The 23,476-nt window shown below is 39.9% G+C and overlaps 1 protein-coding gene across 2 annotated transcripts in view; it reads right to left on the bottom strand.

Annotated features, from left to right (window-relative positions):
- Positions 1-22,950, bottom strand: part of MICAL2 (microtubule associated monooxygenase, calponin and LIM domain containing 2) — a 151,323-nt gene extending 128,373 nt beyond the window's left edge. The window contains exons 1-4 of one of the 2 annotated variants that reach the window (XM_027651110.1): positions 22,906-22,950; positions 20,828-20,933; positions 16,759-16,919; positions 12,409-12,476 (exon numbers count right to left, since the gene is read on the bottom strand). The gene's annotated coding sequence lies outside the window, so the exon portion shown is untranslated. Of the gene's footprint in view, positions 1-12,408; positions 12,477-16,758; positions 16,920-20,827; positions 20,934-22,905 lie in introns of those variants that run through there. The other variant, XM_027651111.1, reaches the window with a different exon arrangement.
- Positions 22,951-23,476: the final 526 nt, after the last annotated feature.

Below are 23,476 nucleotides of genomic sequence, written 5' to 3' on the forward strand. Positions count from 1 at the left end.
TGGGAGGGACCGCCCGCCCGCCCGCGGGGGTCCCGCTCCCAGCGGGGCTGGGGCCGGCCCTGCTCCGCCCGCGGCAGCGCCCCCGCCCCGCAGACCTACCGGCGGCGGCGGCTCCGCTCCACATGCTGCCGCTGCTGCCGCCGGGGCTCGGTTCAGCTCGGCTCGGCGCGGCTGGGGCGGGGCCGCCGGCCGGGGCGGGCCGGGGCGGGCGGGCCGCCTGCCCCGTGTTACCGCCTGCCCCTGCCCCGTGCGAGCGCCTGCCCCACCAGCGCCCTGCGAGCCGCAAGGTGCGTGTGCCCCCGCCGCCGGTTTGGGGCTTTTCCGAGTCCCGCAGCCCCGGCCGGAGGGTCCGGCCCCGAGCGGGGCGGGGGAGCTGCCACCTGTCGCGGGGGAAAGCGGTGCGGGGACAGCGCACCCGGCGGAGCGGAATGGGGAACTCGGGGCGGTTTGTCTCGCCTGTTTAGGTTCTGTTTCCGAGGAAGCTTAAAGGCTGTCATGCGTCCGGGAGGTTCGAGAAGATTTAGGTCGGCGTGCAAATAGGAGACGGCTGGAAAGAAAGTTCAAGATCGACAGCTGATGTGACTGACAGCACTGGCACTGTGACTGCCTGGCTTCAGTCAACAGTAACAACATCTTGCTAGGGGCAGAAACGAAGTTTTGTGGAAAAGGAACAAAGAAAAACTATTAAGAATCACTTGAAGTGCTGCAACAGGGAAGGTGAACAAGCTAAAGCTCATATTTACTCACCTAAAGGTTTGATAAAAGCCCCAGCAGGCCGACTTTATAGGCAACCTAAAACAGTCATAAATATTTTGACATGTCCCATTTAAGTGACACTGAAGAAGGCTGTGGCAGAACAAGGGAGCCAGACCCTGTTCTGCCACGACATGAGCTATCTGACCCTTTTCACACTTCCCTCCTATGAGCCAAATTTGAAGTGACTTTGGATAATATGGAGAGAAAACAAGTGTGAATGTGGCCCTTTTTATCCACACACAGCTGAATGTAACATAATCTCTAATGACTTAAGTGTTTCACCAAGTCTCTAAAATAATTTGTTGATCTTAAGGCAGGAATTTTGTTGTAGAAAATATCTTTCATTTGAGTTGAAAATTGTCTTCTAGCTTTTTGCATCATGCTTGGCTGAACCCAAGTTTTACTCAATCATTAACTTAATATTGCAGTATGTTTGTCTGCTTATTTCACTCCAGGAGATTAAGTGTACTTTTTCCTCAAAATGATAAAAGCAAGAATATAGAAATCATGGTGCATACCATTTTCCTATTATCTAAAAGGCTGTCTTCTTTAGCAGCCTTGGGGAAGGCAAGAACAAGGAATGAGAAAATGCTCTTGGCAAATTTCCAGAAAAAGTGATCTGTAGTTAGCAGAGGGAGATGTGTATATGAAAGAAATAACATCTATATGATTTGTACAAAGTCTTCCTAGTTTCAGTCCACCATTGAGAGCCAGAGAACCCAGAAAACACAAAGTCAGAAAGAATTTAACCCCTACCAGGAAATATTCCCAAACTTCCTTCTTTAGAGTACCTGTTCCTTATTTGTTGGGAAAGATGCTTACAGTACTGGCCTCCCAGGTCTCCTCACCTCCACAGCTGCCCTTTTCCCTCCACACCTCTCAGAAAAAGTTAATGAGTCCATAAAAAGATAACCCTCTTCTGCCAAGTCCTTCAAAAAATTTTATGCATCACTAGGGAAATACATATGGGGCTGCATGAAGACCATCAGGGACCTTGCTATTTAATAACTATAATTAGTGTATTTACTCCTCATCCTTAACTATTTGATCTTTGTAAACGGCCAAAAGATGAATGTATAATTCACACTCACTAATCTTAAATATTATGATAACCATCTTTAAAAATTATGTTTCATTAGATGTTACTTAACCAGAATTAAGAAATTCTTTATTCACAGTCACACCTACCTCTCTTCAAAGGAAAACATAACTAAGATACTCTCTAATCTAATCCCTCTGGGCTAAGATGAGCACTCTTCACTACAGATTAGATTAACAAACACTAATCAGGAACCACCAATCTGGCATTACATGGGGCTGTGCTGCCTACTCTAGCCCACCCTCCCTTCTGTGAAGAGTGGGACATGGAACCATAGAGGGAAATAGCAACTTCTCTGGGTGCTGCAGAGCCTCCCATTCCAGTGAGACCAAGTTCCTAACCCATTTTTCTAACTTGGCAGCTGCTTTGTAATTTTTTTTTTTTTTGGTTCAAACATAGCCTGTTCTCCCCCATTGAAAGAATAGGAAAGAAACAATAAGAATAGTCCTTCCAAAAAACTATCCAGCCTTATCAACTAGGATAAAGCCATGCCTGCTAACTCTGCTCTAGGCTGTTCATCCCTCACTGTGGCTGATTATGTGCAACACTCCCTTTCCTGATATGTGCAGGCCTCTGTATTCAAATTCTTGCAAATGTAATCCTATCTACATATCCAACACAAAAAAAGCCCTTCTTGTGGTATTCTTCAAAGTTAACTGAATTTTTCATACAGAGGAGATGGTCTGGCTGTTATGTTGTGTCGTGGCTCTCAGCAGACCACACTGAGCTCCCTCCTCCACCACTCACCTCCTTTATGACTTTGAGAATCCACGTACACATCATGTATCAGTTTGCAATCTACAGGGTGCAGGAAATAAGACTTCCTTAGCTTATGGGGGTTATGAAGGTGAAAACCTCTTTTTAGAGTGAAACCTTGACATTCTGCTACATCACATGAAAGGCCATTACGGGTAGCTTGGTGTTTTCCTGCACTGGGTTTGAAATTAGTCATCATACTCATCTCTGGTGAGAATCACTAGCTAAATACGAATTTTTTCTTCCTTTTTGTTTTACGTGAGCATATAAAGCCATTAGAGTGGTTCTTTTAAAGGAATTTTGCTCTACCAAGTGAGGAAAAGAAAATAGATCTAAGAAAAGGAAGCTGAGCTCTTTACGTGGGAGCATATAATTTTCCTGGAGCCTGGAATAGCAGGATTTTCTTACCACGTGTGCAGGAAATAGCCCTTCCTACCCAATCCTGGATGTATCAGATGTATTTATATGCTACCCTTAGCATATAAAGGAACTATTCTAGCGTGAGACACCCTCTAAACAACATTTCTGTTCAAGTTTCCAAACACATTAACAGATTTACACATTTCTCTTGAGGAACAGTTCAAAATACTTTGGTTCACTAAAAAAAACCAAAACCAAAACAAAACCAGAAGTACCTACAGAGCACACATAGATAATTTTCTAACCCTCTTCCCACAGAAGACTACAAATTAATTTGTTAGGGAAGTTTGGGGATGGGTTCTTCATAATCCTACCTTCCTCACATTAGCAACTCCTGCTGCAGAAACAGTAGTGGGGCTCTTCCACACTGGCACAGAACTGCCAGAATCTGTATTTGTCCTGTGCTGCCTCTACCCATTAAGAGGGCAAACTCTAACAAACCATCCCACAGCACACCTGGCCAGTAACTCATCCCCAGGTTGGTACCATTAGTCCCTCTTTCCTTGATGCAAACCACCTGTTGTTTGGGGGCACGTGTGTGGGTGATTTTATTTTTTCTGTGTGTATTTTCTCTGATGTTTTGACAAAAAGGAGACAGAGCTGGTCTAATGCAGGTTACTGACACAAATCTAGGAAATTTCACTTTTTGGATCATATCTGTTGGGTAACTCTCCCTGAAGCTAAAAAGGATTTGAGTGACATAAATTTTCTAATAATACACCAAATCTGAGCACAGGATGACCTCTTGCTCCCAGTTTCATTCAGTTGATTCATAACCTAAAACACTTTGCTAAATGCAATTTTACAGATTTATAGAGAGTACCCAGCTCTCTACAGAGATTTATAGAGAGTACCACCAGCCTCTTCAAAATCTTTAGCTCAGGAATCATAAAAAAATCCTTCTTTGGAGGCAGAAGAAATGACCCTCAGACTCTCTAGGAAAACTCTCATTTTAGTAAGGAAAAATTATAGTCCTGTATTTATTCCTATGATAAGAGTCCTGTCTCACTGTCATTTTACTTCATTAAGGGATAATGCCAACTTTGGTGATGTTGTAATTACAAATCATGGAAACATTTTCGAGTTCTGAAAAGCAACAAACAGAACCTTAAAAAGTTTGAGACTTCTCTTAGGGCACATATAATTTTGTAAGGTGTGTTTGCATTTTGAGAAGATTTGACAGATAATCAAATAAGGTGGGCATTTGGAAGGGTAGAATAAGTCAGCATAGTAAAGAATTTAATTTTATTCCTTTCCTGTCCTTGTAGTCAGTCTTTTAGTCAGCTGTTAAAAGATTTAGTCTTCCATAGGGACATATTTTTATTATTTCCTTAAGGAATATCACTAAAAGTCTTAATTTTATTAATGTTGAGTCATCAGAGTTTATTCCACAGATATTTTGTATTTTCATTTTTGACACTTGGGGTTTTGTGCTCAAAGGAATAACAATTAAAAAAAATCTTTTGATTTTGCTTGGATTTACAGAAGTCACTACTCTGAGAAATACATGAGAGATATCAAAGCCAGAGAGCTACTTCTCCTGTTGAAATAAATGTCAACATCTCACTGACTTCAGAGGGAAAAGGATCAAGTAATTAAACATTGTTTTGCATGGATTCCAATAGGCTTTGGATCAGGCCTCATTTCCCTAGCTAGTGCTTGCAGCTTTGCTGCTTTGGATTCTGCTGACAAACGACTCTCTGTAAAACTAACCCACCAAGCTCAGCAAAGCTGATAAGATTTCCTTCCTGCACTGCTGCACTAACACCTTCCCTGCAAATGTGCTCTGAATTTGGTCACACTTGATTTCAGATTAAGACTTTGCAGAGAGAAGTGAAACTTCATTGTCCACCACAGTAATAAAGAAATTTAAATTAACACACAGGCAAATGATTGCAGGCCATGTACAGCTGGTAAATAGATTCTGCTTTCTTGGAGTGCTAAAACATCTGCCTGAGCTGGTAACTGCTTGAAGGATGTAACATTGCAAAGCAGGCAGAGAGGGTGCTCCAGACTGTATTAGAAGAAAAATACACTGATCTGTGATTGGGGAAATTTTGTGAGGAAAGAAAAAAAAGACCCAAACCCAATAAAAACAACTCAGAAGACTTGTGTATTTAGCACACACCTGCATGAAAATAGTTCCTAGAATGTGACTGTGAATAAAGGGAACCTTCTGTAAACACATTCTTAATACAAATTAACCTTTCTGTATGTGTTGTCAGCAAGAACCTGAGATTATTTCTTGTCTGTGGGAAACCTTCTGTCAGAGACAAAGATCACTTTCCACATGCTTTGATCTTGGCATATTAAATCTTAGCAGAGACTTTATTTAATTAAATGTTATTTATGTTTTGTGGGTGTTACTGAACAAAAACTTCCCTGAGTGTCATTAATAGAAGAATGACAGAGCTTGAACTAGTGAGGACCATCACGATAAGTCTGAGTGCAGAGATGTTTTAGGGAAATTACTGTTTCTCAGCCAGCTGAACACTCAGACACACTTGCCTAACTCAAGGATGAAACCACAACACTTCTAAGTGCCATCCTTCCCGTTTCACAGATTCTCGTTCCTCATTTTTAAGTTAAACACTTCTAGTAAGTCTGTGCTATTGTAATTGTTTCTTTAATGTCTGTGACTCCGTATGCATGAGCAAACCCATGTTAGAAGTTCAATGCTAAATCTCGAGGAAGGAGGTACTTTCTTTGGCAATGCCAGAGTTTACTTTGGGAGATCTTTGGCTGATCATTTACTGTGCTGCATTATGCTGTATTAGAGAAGAGATGACCTCACTTCCCATGCTTAGCCAAGAAGGAATGGTTAGGAAGAAGATATAGTCCCCTTTTTTTTTTTAAATTATCTAACGCAAATGTTTCTAACTTGCTCTATGGAGATAATAGAAAACAACCAGCAACTGCTGGGTATTAGTTTTGTCTGTTATACATCATTGTCTGTCTTGACAGCATAAAATAAATAAATTATATGTATTCAAACCGCCTTTGTTTAAAAAATAAGGTTGCTAAGAAACAAGAGTTATGCACGTTTAATACCATTTATGGATTTTCAAAGGATACTGTCAAGAAGAGGGGAATAACTGAGGGCCTATAGGTTCCACATAAATTTTGCTTATTACACATATTTTAGCAAGAAGTGTTGATACTTAAAAAAATTTGGTTTATCTGTAGGTTTGCATTTCAGTATGATTTATATACGTTACAAATGTTACAAATACTTCATTCAAAACTGCTTAGTTGTCATGGTCCAGGAGGTAAGTGGCATGTGCATATGACATTTTTTACTACTGTGCTTATTGGTAAGAGAGAAAATTTCATTCAGCCTCCTACATTTCGCTGGAGTCAGTACTATGCTCATTTAAAACAATAACCAACTTTTCTTCTGATTTCACTCAACTGCAAAAAATAAAAAGAAAAAAAGAAAAAAGACTAAGACATCTGTTAAAAGCAAGAATTCAGTGGTCGTCACCAGAGGCCAAACAGCAGCACAGCAACACAACTGCTAAAGCTGAAGGTATTTGTGGCATTGAGAGGCTGCCCACAACACAGACACAAGAGAGACCTTTCCCTAAACCTGGTGTTACAAAGTTGTGAGTTATAGGTGTCTAATCACTACCTTAAACTTAGGAAAATTATCCTCAAAAGATTGGACTTCTCACTGGGTAAAAACACAACCATGTTCTCAAAATGCTACTTGGGAATATACTCTTCAGAGTTTAATTGCTTTTTAACTACTTGCTGCAATGTTAAGGCTTTTTCTTTTTATTTTGCATCTGGCTACAGCAGCACTGAAGATTTCTCTTTCTTATCTGATCACAGAAAGAAAAAAAAAAAAAGCAGCTTATTCCTGTTTCCACCCTTTCATCCCTGGTTTCTTAAATGGGGCCTAAAGCCATTTTACCTGTTTAACCCTGTGTGATAATTAAGTTGTTCAAGCTTAGTCAACTTTGGTTTTCCCAGTTAAATTGGTCCCCTGCCAGCGTTGTCAGTTTTCCATAAATCTGTAGGGAAGAGCTCAGCCTTCCATAACACCTCTGCTCCCAGAGGAGCTCAGCACTGCTGTACAGACGTGGGCCATGCACAGACATCAGCACTACCAGAACCCCTCTGCCAAATCCACAGGGGCTCAGGATGATACAAACCTCTTCAGCACTGCTTATGAGAGGGAAGACCTGTGCTATAGCCCGCTTGGCAGAGCAAAAGAAGTTTTTCAGCAAGCACTTGGCAAGGTTGAGACCCTGTGTGGAATAAGGCCATGGCCGTTCTCCTCCCTGCCATAAGTTTTGGAGATATCAAGGACGTTGCAGGTAGTTCAGCCCTGGCTGCTGCATCCACCAGGGATGGCAGGCTTTGCAGCACACGTTTTCTGCCACCCCTTGGCCTTTGGCTTAGGGCTTGGCAGAGGGGTGCCACCTCACAAATAGCCACCAAGGCTTGTTGAACAGCCTCCTGTTCCCTGAATTTTCTTAGCTCGTGCAATCTCACCAGATCACAGCACAAGCAGTATTGTTCCTGACAACCTGCAAAATATTTTTATGAACTCCATCATATAGTGTTTAAACATGTCATGTTAGGAACATGCTTGTTAGGAACAATCGTAGCTTAAAGAGAGACGTTTTCAGACTTGCACCGTCTGCCAGTAGCTTTCCAGTTTTAGTACCACGATTAAAAAAAAAAGTATTCTTTAATTAAAGAAAGGTCCCGTGCATCTGCAAATTTGTCAACAGGGCAGTTGGCATCCCTCCACCTTTTCTGCTCCTCTGTATCCAGAGTTTGAAATAACAGATTTCAGCTGGTGGAGGAGGAGCCCGAACACACCGAGAGCAAAAGCACTTTGAACTCCCTGGAATGGTAACAGCAGCACTTGGGGAGGAAACAAAGCCCGGGCACAAGCGCATTTTCTCAACAGCTGAAATGAAGACTAACAACTGCCACATTCCCAGGGGAAATCCTGTTGAGCAGAAACTTAGTCCATCAGCTCACTCTGGGATTGTTCCGCCTTGCTCACAGAACTGGCATTTCTTTCAAGTGCCCTTCATAGGGCAATATTTACAATTCATACGTGGGATTGACCTGTGAAACTCAGCACAGCTCAAAAGTCTTCTTTTGCCTGTTCAGCCTTCCTGATTTGCAAGCGCTTCTTTCTGCATGTGAAGTGCTTCTTTTTACCTATATATTGCTGCCTGGCAATTTCTTAATGAGCAGCAATTATGCTGCTCTTTCAAGATATGCATCTGCCATCACCCATTCACCAACACGCTGTTTAGCAGTGTATAAGCTGAAGACGAAAAGGTATTTTCAAAATTTTAAAAAGTCAGTTTGAAATATCTCTACAGGATTCAAATGTTTGATTTACTTCCTGGTGATCAAGAGATCACTGTCTGGCCTTTCGCCCACACAGACAAATATTTGTTGTCAGATAGTAAACAAAAGTTTAGTTATACATGGATAATTAATATTAGATGTCTATAAAATATGGTCGCTATCTAACAGACCGTTTCAGAGAAGGGTTTATTGTGAAAGTTTACAGATGAAACTTCCTTATTAAAAAAAAAAGTTCTGCATTGCAAGGAGGCTTCTGCTTTAGTTAAATGGCTGATTTCCTTCCTAAGCCCAGCCACTTCTCTTATCATTTATTTCAGGCAGTGGCAGAGTAGGATTTTTTTTTTTATTTTAGTATACAGTATTAGGATTTTTAGCAAACACATTTCACTGTGTGCTCACAGAGAGAAAGTTTACATGTACTTTACAATATATCCAGATTTTGGAAACTTGCCCACTCTTGCCTTCTGTTTTGCTTAAAACATTAGTCTACAAAGCATCAATAAGCATCTTAAACTAAACTAATGTCTGCATGTCATTATTTATAAATGTGTGGGTGCTTGCCTGGAGGCAAAAGAACCCATAATACTGCTACCATTTACTGTTACTTATGTGTAGCTTTGTCTGGTTTAGTGTGGGTTTTCCTACAGCATTTTTTTGTTCCAGGTTTTTCATCTGGCCTATCCTTGGTACTGTGTGTAGTACCACTTTCACCCAGGCAGCTCTGGCCAAAGAAGGTCAGCTGAGAACAAGGGGTTGGAGCATCTCCCAGGGCCTGGCTGGGCTGCATTACTTGCACTTTTGAGGACAAATATGCAAAGTTTGATGAAGTCAGTGGAAAGACTCCTACTGGCTTTGGTTAGCTCTGGATCCAGCTATAAATTATGGAAGTTTGATTTTATTTCCATTACTTGTCCACAATATTTTTCTTCCTGTGTTAGCAACATAGCTCCTCTTTAAACAATGACAGAACTGCTCTTTCCAGTCAAGTGATCCATTTGTCACTAAATTGCACTGGAATATGACCAGATAGGGATCCTGAGTTTGCTGCTAATTGGAGAAGGGGAAAAAAGATGTTCTTTCTGGTTTTGTGGACAAAGTCCTTGATTTCAAGGGATTCATACAGTATCCTGTTATGCTTTGTATTCAGCATTCTAAAATGGGGGAACAGTTGTTATCTCACCTTTCCAGAAGAACAAAATGAAGATAAATCACTGTTCTAGGAAAATGTAGGGAAATTATGGAAAAATTTGTCTAAGGTAACTCACTAGTTTACCAATGGCAGAAATACTTATGCTGGAATTCCCAGCCTGTGTCCCATTCCTTACTCTCTCTGTGCATGTGGCATATACAGACTGTATCACAGAAGAAAGCACATAGAAAGTGCACAGTAAGTCAGGATTTTGACAGTTTAGCAAGGATAAGTTTAAAGAAATGTCTTCTTGGAATCAAAAAACACAGGCCTTGAAAACAAAAGGACAACTATCAAGGCAGTTTATTTTGAAGTTTAAAAGTGACTACTATCTCCAGACATTCATCTAAATAAAATAAGGATGTAAAGAAATGGTATTAAGTAATTAAAGTGGGGTTAAAAAAAAAACAAACCAAGAAAATTTTCATTAAAAATACTGGTGGTGTACAGTAGAAAATATCTATGCAGCCATGTATCAACAGACTTTGCTGTCTGCATAACAATTTTCTCTCAGAACATGTTCTATTTATAACCCCCCTAAGCCTTTTGCAGTATGTTTCCTGTTCAGACATACCACTTAATCACCAGAAAATGACTCAGCCAATACCTCCAGTCACTTCCCAAACATGGGATTCAAAACTAGTGAGAAAATTATGAACATGCTTAAAATTTGACTGATGAGTCAAAATATTGTTTAAACTGATCCTTATTTTTTTGATATGTACATGTTAGAAATTGTTCACCCTGTCAATGGGAGCACATAGGCACTTGTTCACCAAGAATAAGAATATTTTGCTTATTCATTCACTATGAAATGCTTTCTATTTCTGTAATTACTCTACCATTTCAAAAGCAAACAAACAGGCTTATGACCAAGAATTGTAACATGGACAAGTCTCCCTCTGCTCTCTTTTGGTCTGGGGTGGCCATTGCTGTGAAGAAATACTTGACCTTTTTAGCTTGCATAAGACACTATCTTGGAAACGCAAAGACACAGCTGGCTGAAATTGTCATTTTCAACTTACTTATTTACTAACTCATTTCTAATTTTTCAACTCTAGAGTATCAGAGATCTTGTTGTGTTTTCTATGCACAAAAATGAATGCTATTTAAATAATCAAACACAAGCATCATGCAGCATATTCATCTGCCAAAAAATTAGAGATGGAATTGAATACAGAACACAACCACTTTCAGTTCTCCCTTCAAGAGCAGAAGCATTATCAAAAACTAAGCATGGAGTTCCATCCTAAAACAATAACTCATGCATAACTACTATCTGCACGATTCATCATGGCAACAACCACAGAAATTCTTCCACACCCCACAGTCAAGAAAGAGGAGTAGAAGTATTTCCCTTTATCCAGATTTTTAAGCACCACATTTCTGGCATTTAAACCGTTTAGCTTAAAGACAACCTCACCTCCATGCCTTGTCCTAATCTGTATGTCCTAACAAAACCCCAGAATATTCCTGAACCTTTGGAATGTCCTGAGGGACACAATCTGCAGACAGGTCTCAGATCTGTACAGTCACAGAAGTAGTACTGTAGAAATAGAATTTGCATTTACAAAGGAGAGGGTTTTTATTTTGAGGACTCTTAAGTCTCACCCTGTTTTGCAGCTGTGGATGTTGTGGAAGTAACTTGCTCACAGTGCAAACCAATGCCAGGCTGAAAATGTCCCAGCTTTCACCCTCATAATCTCTCCAACAAACACTTGCCTCTGTTATTTTCATTGGCAGAGAGGGAGAAGGAAGCTATGGAAATTACACCCAAGTAACATCATTTACTCCAAATCTCTCTTTTAGATAAAAACTTCTTTTCTGTTATTATTTTAGATACTTCACAAATCTGAGGCAGTAAGGAAAAATCACTAACAGTTTATGAGACCTTGGTCTATTAAGCAGAAGAATACCCATGATCCATAGCAAGAAAATGACCCTCATTTGATATCTATTTCAATTTATCTAGGTTTTTTACAGTCTTTCTCTAATCCCACTGGTTTCTTTCAAGCAGATTTTTAAAACAGGTTAGAAGTGACAAAGGAACATGTTAAACACCTACACACAAGAGGAGGCTTTTGAAAATAAACCTTTTCTGTATTAACTAAGCTAAATTCATATTGTGAGTCTTAATAGGCCAATTATGGGCATATGCATGGCATGGCAGTGTATGCCCCCATCCTGAACTGACCTGAATTTGTGCCAGAAGTGGTCGGAAAAATAAGGATGCCATATCATCTGACTGACAATGTCATTCTGATAAATGTCCGAGGTCACATTCCAGCGCTATCATTGCTGGCCTTTCATCTGCCAAAACTGTTCTCTCACTTTCACAGCCAGCAGTGCAGCAGTGCCTCAAAAGCAGCTGAAAAACACACGAGGATAACTACCATAGAAACATCAGGGGAAAAATGGATAACTACCACAGAAACATCAGGGGAAAAATCATAATACTGGCATGTTTTTTCACCTACAAATGCAGTTTCGAACGTGTTAACATCTATTTCTGCCCCAAGTTTTGTTCAAAGTGTCAACCTTTCTCCATACTACGGGATTACTGGGGGTTCAGTATGGAAAACTGACAGGTGTGAACACAGAACTAGCACTCATAAAAGCTTTGTGTATCTCAGTATCTGCGAAATGCTGTGAGTTCTCCCTTCTCTGCATGGCATTTCAGGTTCCACAGTTTTTTTTCCTCTGATACCAAGTAATTATTAGTAATTATTAGGTAATTATTATTAGTGATAATTAGGTAATAATGAAACTGCTTGTCAACACCACAAAATCTAGGCATGTTTTGCTCTTAATCAGGAAAATTTATATTTCTTATATAAGATATGCCTACCTTCCCTCTTTTCCGAGCCAAAGTTCTTTCAGCTGGTCCTATGTGGGACAAGGTGACCTCGACTTCTTCTGAAAAATAGCATTTTTATAGCTCTACATTATGCACATGTTTACTGGGGGTGGAAAGAGATGAGTGTCTCCAATGTCATTACAAGTTTTCCTGCTGACCCAGGGCACGCCCATATGACCCTCGCTCTGTAGCTGCAAGAAGTTTTGATTTAAAATTTTGTTTCAAAATAGATTTGGACAGCTGCCTAAGTCTGAATACCCAGGGCTGTGTTCTGAAAGAGAGAGGAAAGGGGGAAAGAAGAAGGAAAGTAGAGGGAAAAAGAAAGGAAATTGGATTAGAAAGAAAACACCCCAAGTAAACATAGGTGAAATGATTAAACAGAGATCTTGGAAAACTCCGTCTCCTTTAAACTTCTTAGGAAATAAGGATTTGAAAATAAGTGCAAGTCAGCCAAAGTATAATTAAACAGTTCAACAGTGTACCTCTTATTTAACAAAAAGTCATTATTCAAATGCATTTTTTAGATTAGATGGAGCAAAATGAGTTGTGTACAGAACAAAAAGTAATACTTTTGGGCTCCAGTGTTACTTTCAAGGCCCCTGTTTCTCTTGTGTTCCTAAACAAGTCTTTCACTTTCTTCTGTGGAGAGTAACTTGCTTAGTTTTTCCTTTGCAGCTTCCTCCCTGCTCTAATATGGTAAAATCAGAAGTGGATGCAAAGAGCAAACCTGCTTGAGTTCACTTGGTCACATCCCATCTGTAGGCAGTTCAGGGTACCTTTTGGGGAGCTCACAAAAGCAAACTTCACTGAGACAAGGCAAATTAAGAAACAGAGCAAAAGGCTGTTTTTATAAATATCCCATCAGACTGGCAGAACAATAAAACCCCTCACCAAGGAGTAACATATCAGTTGGCCTTTGGTTAAGAAATGATCAAGAAACAAGAACCTGTCCATTATGCCAGAAATAGTTCCAAAAGAAGCACCAACGCCACAGGTGGAAAGGACTTTACTGAGGTAGTAAATTGGGAAACTTGTGTCTGTGGGTTGCTCAGGAGGGGGAGAAGACTTCCCAAAGTGATAAGTCAAATTAAAGCCTCTTCTCTAACTGTCCCTGAAAGAGCCTTGCTAGTCCCAGGGTGAACTCTGTCCCCTCACCTGAAGGGATGCAGCATGAGCACATTTTTGAGCACACAAAATGTTTACAAGACTGACTAAAACCCACTTAGCTTCATGCAACTTCCACTGAGTTCAGTGGTGCAGGACCTGCATCTGGACGATAAGAAAATAACTTATTTTCTTACAACAAATTATGACTCTATTTTCTTCAATGCTCTTTCAGGAAGTGGGCACGTATGATAAAAATGTAAGGCTGCAGATAACTTGGGTTTAAGTGATTTCTAAATTCAGTTATGTTCTGTTTGATGGGGGGTTACTGCTGCCCCAGATGCAGCAGCTCATCCAATACTAGTGCCATTGCCATGCAAAGCAAATGGATCATCTTAAGTCATGCTCTTTACTGAAACCAAACCTTAAAACATTCCAAGTATTGACTTATTTTAAAACCATTCACTACTTCACTGCTTCTTATAAATTTCTTCATGAATTGTTGCATGTGTCTGTGGAGATGGAAACAGAAAATAATAGGAATGGAGCCATGTCTTCTACCAGTTCTTCTTGAATACACCCTTGACAGTAGATAATCAGAAGGAAAATTGGACTCAAAGGAAGATATACACATAGATTAATAGCTGAGGAACTTTATCTTGATTTCTTGATTTCCTATCTAACCATATACTTTCTGTTTGCATTACAGTACCCCTTTTAGAAGTATTTTAGTCTTTATTAAAAAGGCTTAAGTATTAAAGAAGCTTCTGCATACCAAAGAAGATTGCACCAAGAACTAGCTTGCCTCAGAATAAAAAAAGACCCCTGCTACTGCAGGTTATTTGTGGCTTGAATGTATCTAGTTTCTACTTCCAAATTTAGGGGGTTTCTTCTGGTTGATTTATAGAACTGGCAGTCACCTTTCCTTTACTATTAATTAACTAGGTATTTAACATTGCATTTCTCTCTTTTTTTTAATCCGAATGTCCGATGTTCATAGGATGGTTGAATCATATATTCAGTTGACATAGGTGTATTTATAAACTACAAATACACATTATATGTCAATTGTCAAGCTCTATCACCCATAAAACTATGTCAACTGATATTGTTTATGTTACCATCAGTTATTTGTTTTCTTACTGCAAACCCTCTCAGATTAAAGTAAGCTAAAGAAGCTCATGATCCATACCTTTTTCCAGTTTAAATACCAGTATATTGTTTATTTTCAGCTCATTTTATCCCACAGGAATTTAAAAAAATTCTTTAACTCTCCCAGCTGTATCCATGAATTACTGGACTACAATCAAAGCTGTAAACAGATTTTTGTATATAAAACAAATTACAAGTGAGAATCAAGAGGGACATATGTCATCACGCAGCAAAGAATCAATAATAGAATAAAGTGATTTTAAATTTTTAAAAGATTATAAATTTCTGCTCTCAATATGTTGACTCTAATAAAACCTTCAAACAGCAGTTTCTGAGCAGGAAGTTTGGCAGGACTCAGTAATTCAGTCCGCAGTAAATAAAGGTGTGGACAAGTTTCAAAACATCTCGGGTGGTGACAGGGTCAAAGCCCAGCAGCCTTTTACAAATGGTGAAAAGAAAACTTCCAAATGCTTGAAATACTGTTCTCAAATGGAAAGATTAAAAAATAGCACAACAGCCTGAATCTGAAAGGATACGGTAGCTGAAAAGTAATTCCATATAAAGAAAAAATAAAATCAGTAAATTCAGTAAGTGGTTATAGTTAGAAGGTCTTAGTGCCAGGTTCTTTTCTGGTATTGAATTGTTGCCAACCCTACTCCTTCTAAAGATAAATAATATCAAAGAGGCAGCCTTTGGTCATGAGAAACAAACACAAAGATGGTCAAGACTTTGCAGAAACAGGTAAGTCAAAGGCTGCACTGGATCATACATAGTAGCTATGCAGGGGATCAAAACCTGATATTATGGATTTCTGTGGCAGAGTGACATCAGTCAGAAGAAACAATTTCATTCACAGGGTTGACACCCTTGGCTCTCAAACAGTAAGCCCAAGTTTACACTGGCCCTAAGCCCATTCACCCTAGAACAAACAAGTATGACACTAAAAATCCGGGCAAAATCAGAACACAAAGCATGACAAATAATGTCTGACTTTTCAAAGTCGCAGCAGTATTTTGTCTTTTCTGGATAATTTAAATCTTCCAGTCACTTGCAGTTAGTATTTTGAAAGCTTTTGCTGAGCTGAGCTGTGTTCTTGTACCATTAACAGATTTTGTTTCTATACTTTCCTTATAGAGAGTGATTGGATGGATTAGAAGTCACTGGTTATTCCCATGGGACAAGACTGTTCATCTGGTTAAGTATTACTTTTGTCCCAGACCCCTCTGACCAATATGCCAGAACTGGTAATGCATATTGAACAAAATCCAGCTTGTGAAGAAAGCCATTTATTTGTGAAAGAAGCAAACAAAACAGCTGTGATTACACACATGACACGACAGAAGTATTTCTCTGTGGAGCAACAGAACTGTGTCAGCTGGAGATCCTAAATTTAAACCATGCAGCATCAAGTTTCAGATATGCACCAAAACCACCTACATGTCAATATTTATTGGGACTTTTGGGTCTGTAGATGCATTTGAAAGGAAGACAGATGCTTAAGGAGAGCAGATGTACTGCATTTTAATCCCAGCTCCTGCCTGGGTAAACTTGGCTTCTCCTCTCGTCTCCAACAGGATGTAAAACTACTTAGAAATGTTTCTTCTGTGTGAGGAAGACTTTACTCATGTGATTACTGGGTTAAGAGGTAAAGATTAATGATTGTAAAGTGCTTTGAAATCCAAGATGAAAGGTAAAGGTATTATGCAAGAATGATTATTTTATACCATTTAATATCATTTGTTCAGGATGATGTCACGTAATGAGAAAGGAAGTATTTTTAAGATGGACACAGATCTGGCAAGGGAACCTGTATTCTGGCTGCAACAAATTTTTCTTGTGCATATGACATAATTTCTGTGAGTCTGAAATAAATGGCAAACCACATAGGGAAAAAGAAATACCTTTTTTTTTTTTTTGTATATAAAGTCTTCCAGTGCAGTATGTTGCCTGCTTTTACTGGGCCTTCAGCCTTTTTGGTGCAATAGCAGATTTACAACACACAGAAAAAGGACTCTCCACAAAAAACAAACAAACAAAAAAACCCCAACCAACCAACCAAAAAAATCCAAAAAACTTTTCCTTTACCTGGTCTTCAATCACCTGGTTTATGTACCAGAAATACTCCACACACATTCGAGGCACCCCTCACCCATTGTAGGTCATCCCTTTATCTCCTGCCAGCTGGTGAAAGAAAAAAAAGTGCCAAATCTCTCCCTGTGTTATTTCCCCAGTCCTGCTTGCCACACCTGTGAAATAAAGAGAAGTTTCTCCTGATGGAGAGAAGGCAGAGAAGCAAAAGGAAAGGATACAAGTGGACAGAGGAGAAAAGACAAACCCAGAATATTTCGGTACTAGCAGTGGGAAAGGGGTCTAACATTTTCTTCATTTATTTTTTGCACAAGCTGCTGAAGCACTATAGAGTGCAATTCTACTTCTAAAGAAGGGCTCTGTCCCCTGGAAAGCTCTGGGCAGGGCAGAGTTGCTGGGATGGGGCTGTGGCAGCCAGCCTAACAGCTCCCTGGTGCTGCAGCAGGTAACCCACTCGTCTCAGGCAGACACTGGCAAAAACCTGACGTTTCTCCATGACATTGCCTCACACATTATGTAAGTAAATCCATCTCTCTGAGTATAGCCACACAGGGGAAATATTTACACTGCTAAGCATTTGGATTATCAGAGCATAAATAAAGTGAAGGCTACTGGAGCCACTGTAACCCATCAGGGTGAAGCGTGAGCTGCACCATGGAACGTGCCCCGTTATATCACGTGCCCTGGATGTGTCAAGGCTGGAATACTGGACTGTGCTTTTAGGCAAACCCTATCTTCAGTAAGCACTGGCAGCATCTTAATCCCTTTAGTATGGCTCTGATACACTGATCACCAAAATCTAGGGCAGGCCTCTGAAGTAGCTGGATCAGGCTCTAATACTCCTTTAGATCATAATCCTGCAAAGATTTAACATTTACAAATAACTTTATCATGTGAGTGGTTAAATGGGATGTTGGAGGGCCAGGGTCAGAACTGGAACATTCCAACTTTGGTTATATCTATCAAGGATGCAACAGAAACAAAAAAGAGTTAGGGTGGCTGCTCAGAGAATTTGATTGTTGGGAATATGCAGCACTTCAGTACTTATATATCAGCTTAAATTCACCCACAACTATTCAGTCCTATCAGCTTCAAAGGATTTTAATCAGCATGCAAAACTAAGTTCATCTGCAAAAGATAGGGACTGGGCTGTAGCAGTTTCTTTTGACACAAATATTCTGCACTGTGCTGTGACCCAATACCTATTTTAGTGTTTTCACCCTTTCATTTCTAAGCCTCCTTTTTGAACCTTCATCCTCCAAACAGGATACCTTCTTGGATATCTCAGCATGCAAATGTTGTGAGGCTTTTACCTTTGACAACCATCAAGATAATGCCAGAAATAGGAGAGCTGAAAGAGAGAAGCTACTCTTTAATTTAAAAGCTGGGCAATGAGTGTTTACAGCCCTCAGCTGAGCTAGGCTACCCTGCCCTTGCCACCTCAAAAATTCTGGCTGTGGATTTGGCCTCTTACCTTCTGTATAAACCACTGGAGGTTTAATTTAAGGGAAAATAGTTGCATTTGTTGAAAAGCTTTGTATGATTTTGCCAGGGGGAGATGAAACTGAGAAGAAAAAGGTGCCCAAACAAAATATATTCTAAAACATCAGGCAGATTTTAGATGTGTCAGTTGGGAAGTATTTTCTTGGTCACTGCTAGGTTTCATATTGGATTATTAAGAAAAGATTATCTAATTTTCCATGAGCAATCTGCTGCAGCCCTGCTGTGTTTAGATTGGTGTTTGTCATTAGAAAGCCTCTGCCCTGTTGTTTACACATCTTCTCTCATGGAGAGAAAATCATATAATATTTTAGCAATAAACACTCACAGAAAAATACAAAGTATTCTGGAAATAAAAGAGAAGGAAAATAACTACTTGAACCTGGAATCTGGTTTGTTCAATTTATGTATGAAGTATGGATGCCAGTTATATTTTTTAGTTTTTCATTATAAAGAAAATAAGATGGGGGGAGGGAGGGAAAAAAACAAACAAACAAACAAAAACACAACAAAAAACCCACACTCAACAGTGACTACTGTCAGTTTTGTAGATCAGTGTACTATTAAGATTCTTATTGGAAGAAAGACTGGGCAAGATGACTGGTAAGTTCATAAATTCCTGCCTATCTGAAAATTACGCATGAGTGTTCAAATACTGCAGAGTGCAGTATTACACACATAAAGGAACAAACTTTAGCAAGTTATCAAGAATCTAACTTTGTGCAAAATAAATCCATCTATTTTATAAATCACATGTAAAACGTACTTGCCCTGGTGATAAAAACATTTGGTACGAATGCTTCTGTAGAAGTTACCACTTCCTGTTATCCTTCTTAGTTCATTACTAACAGTTGTGTAATGGGTCAAATCTTTTTTTATAGGCTGCAGTGATATGACACTTGTAAAACTGAGGTTGTGAAATGAAAACTATTTTACAACAGCACGACCCTGCTTCCACAGCAAACTCACAGCTAAATATGTCTTCTGTGTTTGTATATTGATTTCACTCCTTACAAACAAGTAAAAGTCCCCCTCTATCATTACTGGATGTTTGCTGTAATATTAAAGGTTTTGAACAAACCTTTAAAGTCTTGAAAAGCTGCACAAGTCAGAAATACAGGAGCAGCTAAATGCAGAAAATGTCTAGATGACACTGTTAGAGTTCATCTAGATCCCATGTGTGCTTAAATCCCTGCAGACTGAAGGCCTATGGTAATCCTTTTCCAATGTTACAAACAGGTTTCTAAAATTTAGTTTGGACAAAAGAAAAATCAAGGAACTAGTTAAAGTAACTTTCTATACTTTCTGCCTGAAGACTCAAAGGAGGTGCTACCATCATTTACTTCAACAAACATTGTGTTAATTAGATTAGAACTGGAAATTTGAATGCTGAGTTATTTGTTTAAAATAAAAGTGACAGGGTACAAAAATAGGTTGCTACTTCCAAGCCACAGAACAGCCTGGGAGGAAAAAAACACATCCAAGCAAAACTATGAAAATTGGGGGGGTGTTTTACAATTCTATATCCAATAAAAAATTTCACCTTATAAAAGTTATACAAATCCTATTTTTTTCCTAGTTATTCTTTAAAATACAATGCTCAGCATAAGAGTTTCTCAGGAATTAAAGGCCGCACCCACTAAGTAGCTCAGATATTCCTGGTTTAGAAAAACTCATAAGCAGAAGATCATCTGATCAGCCCATAAAACAGATTTAATTTTTATAGTAATTGGCTAAATTATTAGTCACATTTCTGGATATGTTGAAAACTACCATGTGCCTAAGACAACACAGTCGGTAAGTGTGACTAAATAGTCATTGAATTCCTAATCCAAAATTTTCCACTAATTCTGTCTTGTTGCTTGTCTGCTAATAAACAACAAACAACTGTGTATGAAATATCACTGATCCCCAAGCATTCTAGGGCTCAGGGCCCCTAGTCTGAAGTTTTCTCACAATGAATATGCTTGTAATTTGCTTTTCACATAAAACTGAGCACGTTGTTAAGTGCTTTTTGGCAACCACAACAGCTTGATATTTAAGTTATTTTCATGTTTATTGTAAGGTAAAAAATCCAGAAGCTGCAGCTCCACAAAAAAACCACCAAAAATCGTGACACTTATAATACTCTTAAATCCAGTGATGAGACATATGGAAAAAAGAAGTGATACAAGATGTTTAAAAAGCTGCTTATTTGTTTTCATCATGACATATCAAATAGACCTATCCAACAATTTTAGCATGTACGATAAAAGGGCTCTTTTATCAAAAGGAATTAAGGCAAGACAGGCTGAGAAACAGAGTCCCGGGACATCAAAAGGAAAAAGGAAACAATTCACTTGCCTGCAGGAAAAGGAAAACCTCATTTAACTAAACACCCAGGAGAAAAGGCAGTGTGTTCATAGCTTGAGAAGTTCCATCAGTGGTACAATTTACCCTCTTGATTCCATCAAAAGGTGAATGAGTGCACACACACATGAGGGCAAGCAGCTACATTCTGTTCTTTGTGGCAGTCACGCAGCCCAGGCGTGAGCAACCAGAGCTTAACCAGAGATTCCTATTTTACCTCTCTGGGTGTTCATTACGTGGATGTGAAAGATGGCAGTGCTTGTCCCATATTTCTTCCACTGCTGCATCATCTCAGGCCATTCTCGTGAGATGGATTCAAGGCACTGTGAAGACAAGAACAAGTGACGCCCCCCTCACACACACTTCCCTGAAGGAATGCTGTAAAGGTGAGCTGTAAGTGCTCAGCCAGCACAGACAGGCTGCAGTCCAGCCCCGTGCTCACACGTAGCCTCCCATTCACTGAAGCAGAATTTCACAAGGGCAACTGGGGCAGAGTGCAGCCACTGTGTTTCAAAACATTTGCAGAATGTTTGGATGTAATTCTTTGAGGAGGATTTAATTTTCTTAATGAGTCTGAGTAAAATCATTAGCTGCCACAGTTGCACAGGGAATACTTCAGGAGATTTCATGAGGCATAATTCAGCAGAGCAAAACAACACAAAGTCATACTTGTTGAACACACTATCTCAGAACAGAGCAGGCTGTTCCTCTAATATTTCTCCCACACTGAACAAACCAACCACACTGATTGATTTTACCGTTCCAGAAACTACACAGAATTTTTTTCTTGACAATATAATTAATATTCCTTCTCATATCATGATTTTATAATAAACACTCTATTGTAGTGCCTTCATCCCTGAAACCAAATTAAAGAATTCTTTTGATAAATGGAAAAGTAGAAATCTTAAGCAGATGCCTTTGGAACCAGGTCCTTCTCAGTGTTCATTCATCATATAACATTTATTTGCTTTCTTTTAGTGGCCAAAGTTCTGAATACTATTCTCTGGGAAATGACTGTCATGGTGCCTGGATGAACTGTACTGGCCACAAGTCCAGCCGTTCTGGAGTCCAAGTGAGGGAAGCATGACTTGGTTGCATCATTCTCCACATCTCCCTCCACCTGATTCACCTTTCTGACACTTTCCCCACCCTAACTGGCCACATTCACACTTGCCACCTGCTCGGCCCAACTCAGCACAGCTCACGGCTTGTGCAAGCAACAGCCTGTTCCAATCTTTCAGCAGGAAGCAAGAGGCCCATGGGAACAGTGGGCACCCTCCAGAACGGGGCAAAACACTTTCCAAAATAACCATGTGTATGACCTGTTGTAAAAACTGGCCCTCCTGGGGTTTATTCCTCATTGCCTCTGCCTGCCAGCAAAGAACATGACCCTTTCAAAGCAGCACCGACTCACGTGGCAGGGAGCCATAGGAAAGGTAGCACTTCAGGCCAGCACTCCCTTTCCCCTGCTTTAACCTTCATAATCAAATATCAAAAAGAATGAAAACAATCTGTGGCTGCAGCTGATGGTGCATTACATTTTCTGTTCTCACCAGCACATTTTATAGGTCACCGTTTGGCCAAGGAAACATAACACGGTGTTCCTTCACCTCCTCCCCCTTGCCCCCCTTTTTAAATTTGAAAACAGGTATCTTCTTCCAAGCTAAATACTTTTAACTACTGAACTTCACAGAAAAAGAAGGTCATAAGCTGACTCATCAACAGCCTTAATAAATGTACTAAAGATCCTGAACAGGACATCAGATCACATAAGTTATAAATGCCAGGTACAGAGATAACTCACCCCCCAGGAGAACAGGTGTATGTATTTTTAAGGTTTACCATGATTTATGAAGCAATAAACATATTACTCCATGCCAAGATGTCCTGTGCCTGATATTCCCCTGCTTATGGTCCACGTACATCTATGTACATCTTCTACAGATCATGCACAGTATGAGCTTTCAAATAAATCAGAGCATATCCCTTGGTGTGAGGCATAAACACACAACAGTTGACTTTTAGAAGCTGACCTGCTAAGTTCACTGAGAGTGAGAAGGACAGTTGCTAAAAACAGTCTAAGCCTTTATCCAAACAATTTGTATTCCAAGCCTTAAAAATACAGAAAAAAATGTCCTTTGTAGTTACTATTTGGCACCACCAGCTGGATGCTCTAAGGAACTAAAATAAGGATTTTTACTGCTTAAAACTGGAAATACCAGCAGCATAATCTTGTGATTTGTGGTCCTGTGGACTATTTTGTCTTGCTGGTAAAGTGTCAGTTGTAAATACCTGGTAACTTCTGCACAAGAGGAGGGACCTGCTGACTCTCATTTGTGTTGAGCAGCTGTGTGGTGGGTTGACTCTGGCTGGACACGAGGTGCCCACAAAAGCTGCTCCATCACTCCCCTCTTCAGCTGGACAGGGAACAGAAAATACAATGAAAGGCTCATGAGTTAAGGACAGGGAGAGATCACTCACCAGTTACTGTCATGGGCAAAATAGACTTGGCTTAGGGAAAAATAATTTAATTTATTACCGACCAAATTAGAGTAGGATAATGAGAAATAAAACCCTAATCTTAAAACACCTTCCTCCCAACCCTACCTCTACCCAGGCTTAAATTTATTCCCAATTTCTATTTCTCCTTCCCCGAGTGGCACAGGGGGATGGGGAATTTGGGCTGTGGTCAGTTCATCACACCTTGTTCTCTCTTCCTCAGAGGGAGGACTCCTCACACTCTTTCTCTGCTCCCACAGGGGTCCTTCCCACAGGAGACAATTTTCCATGAACTTTTCCAATGTGAGTCCTTCCCAAGGGCTGCAGTTCTTCGTGAGCTGCTTCAGCAGGGGTCCCTTCCACA

Source organism: Corapipo altera, unplaced genomic scaffold (assembly GCF_003945725.1).
Source record: "Corapipo altera isolate COAL_440 unplaced genomic scaffold, ASM394572v1 78, whole genome shotgun sequence".
Lineage (NCBI taxonomy): Eukaryota > Metazoa > Chordata > Aves > Passeriformes > Pipridae > Corapipo > Corapipo altera.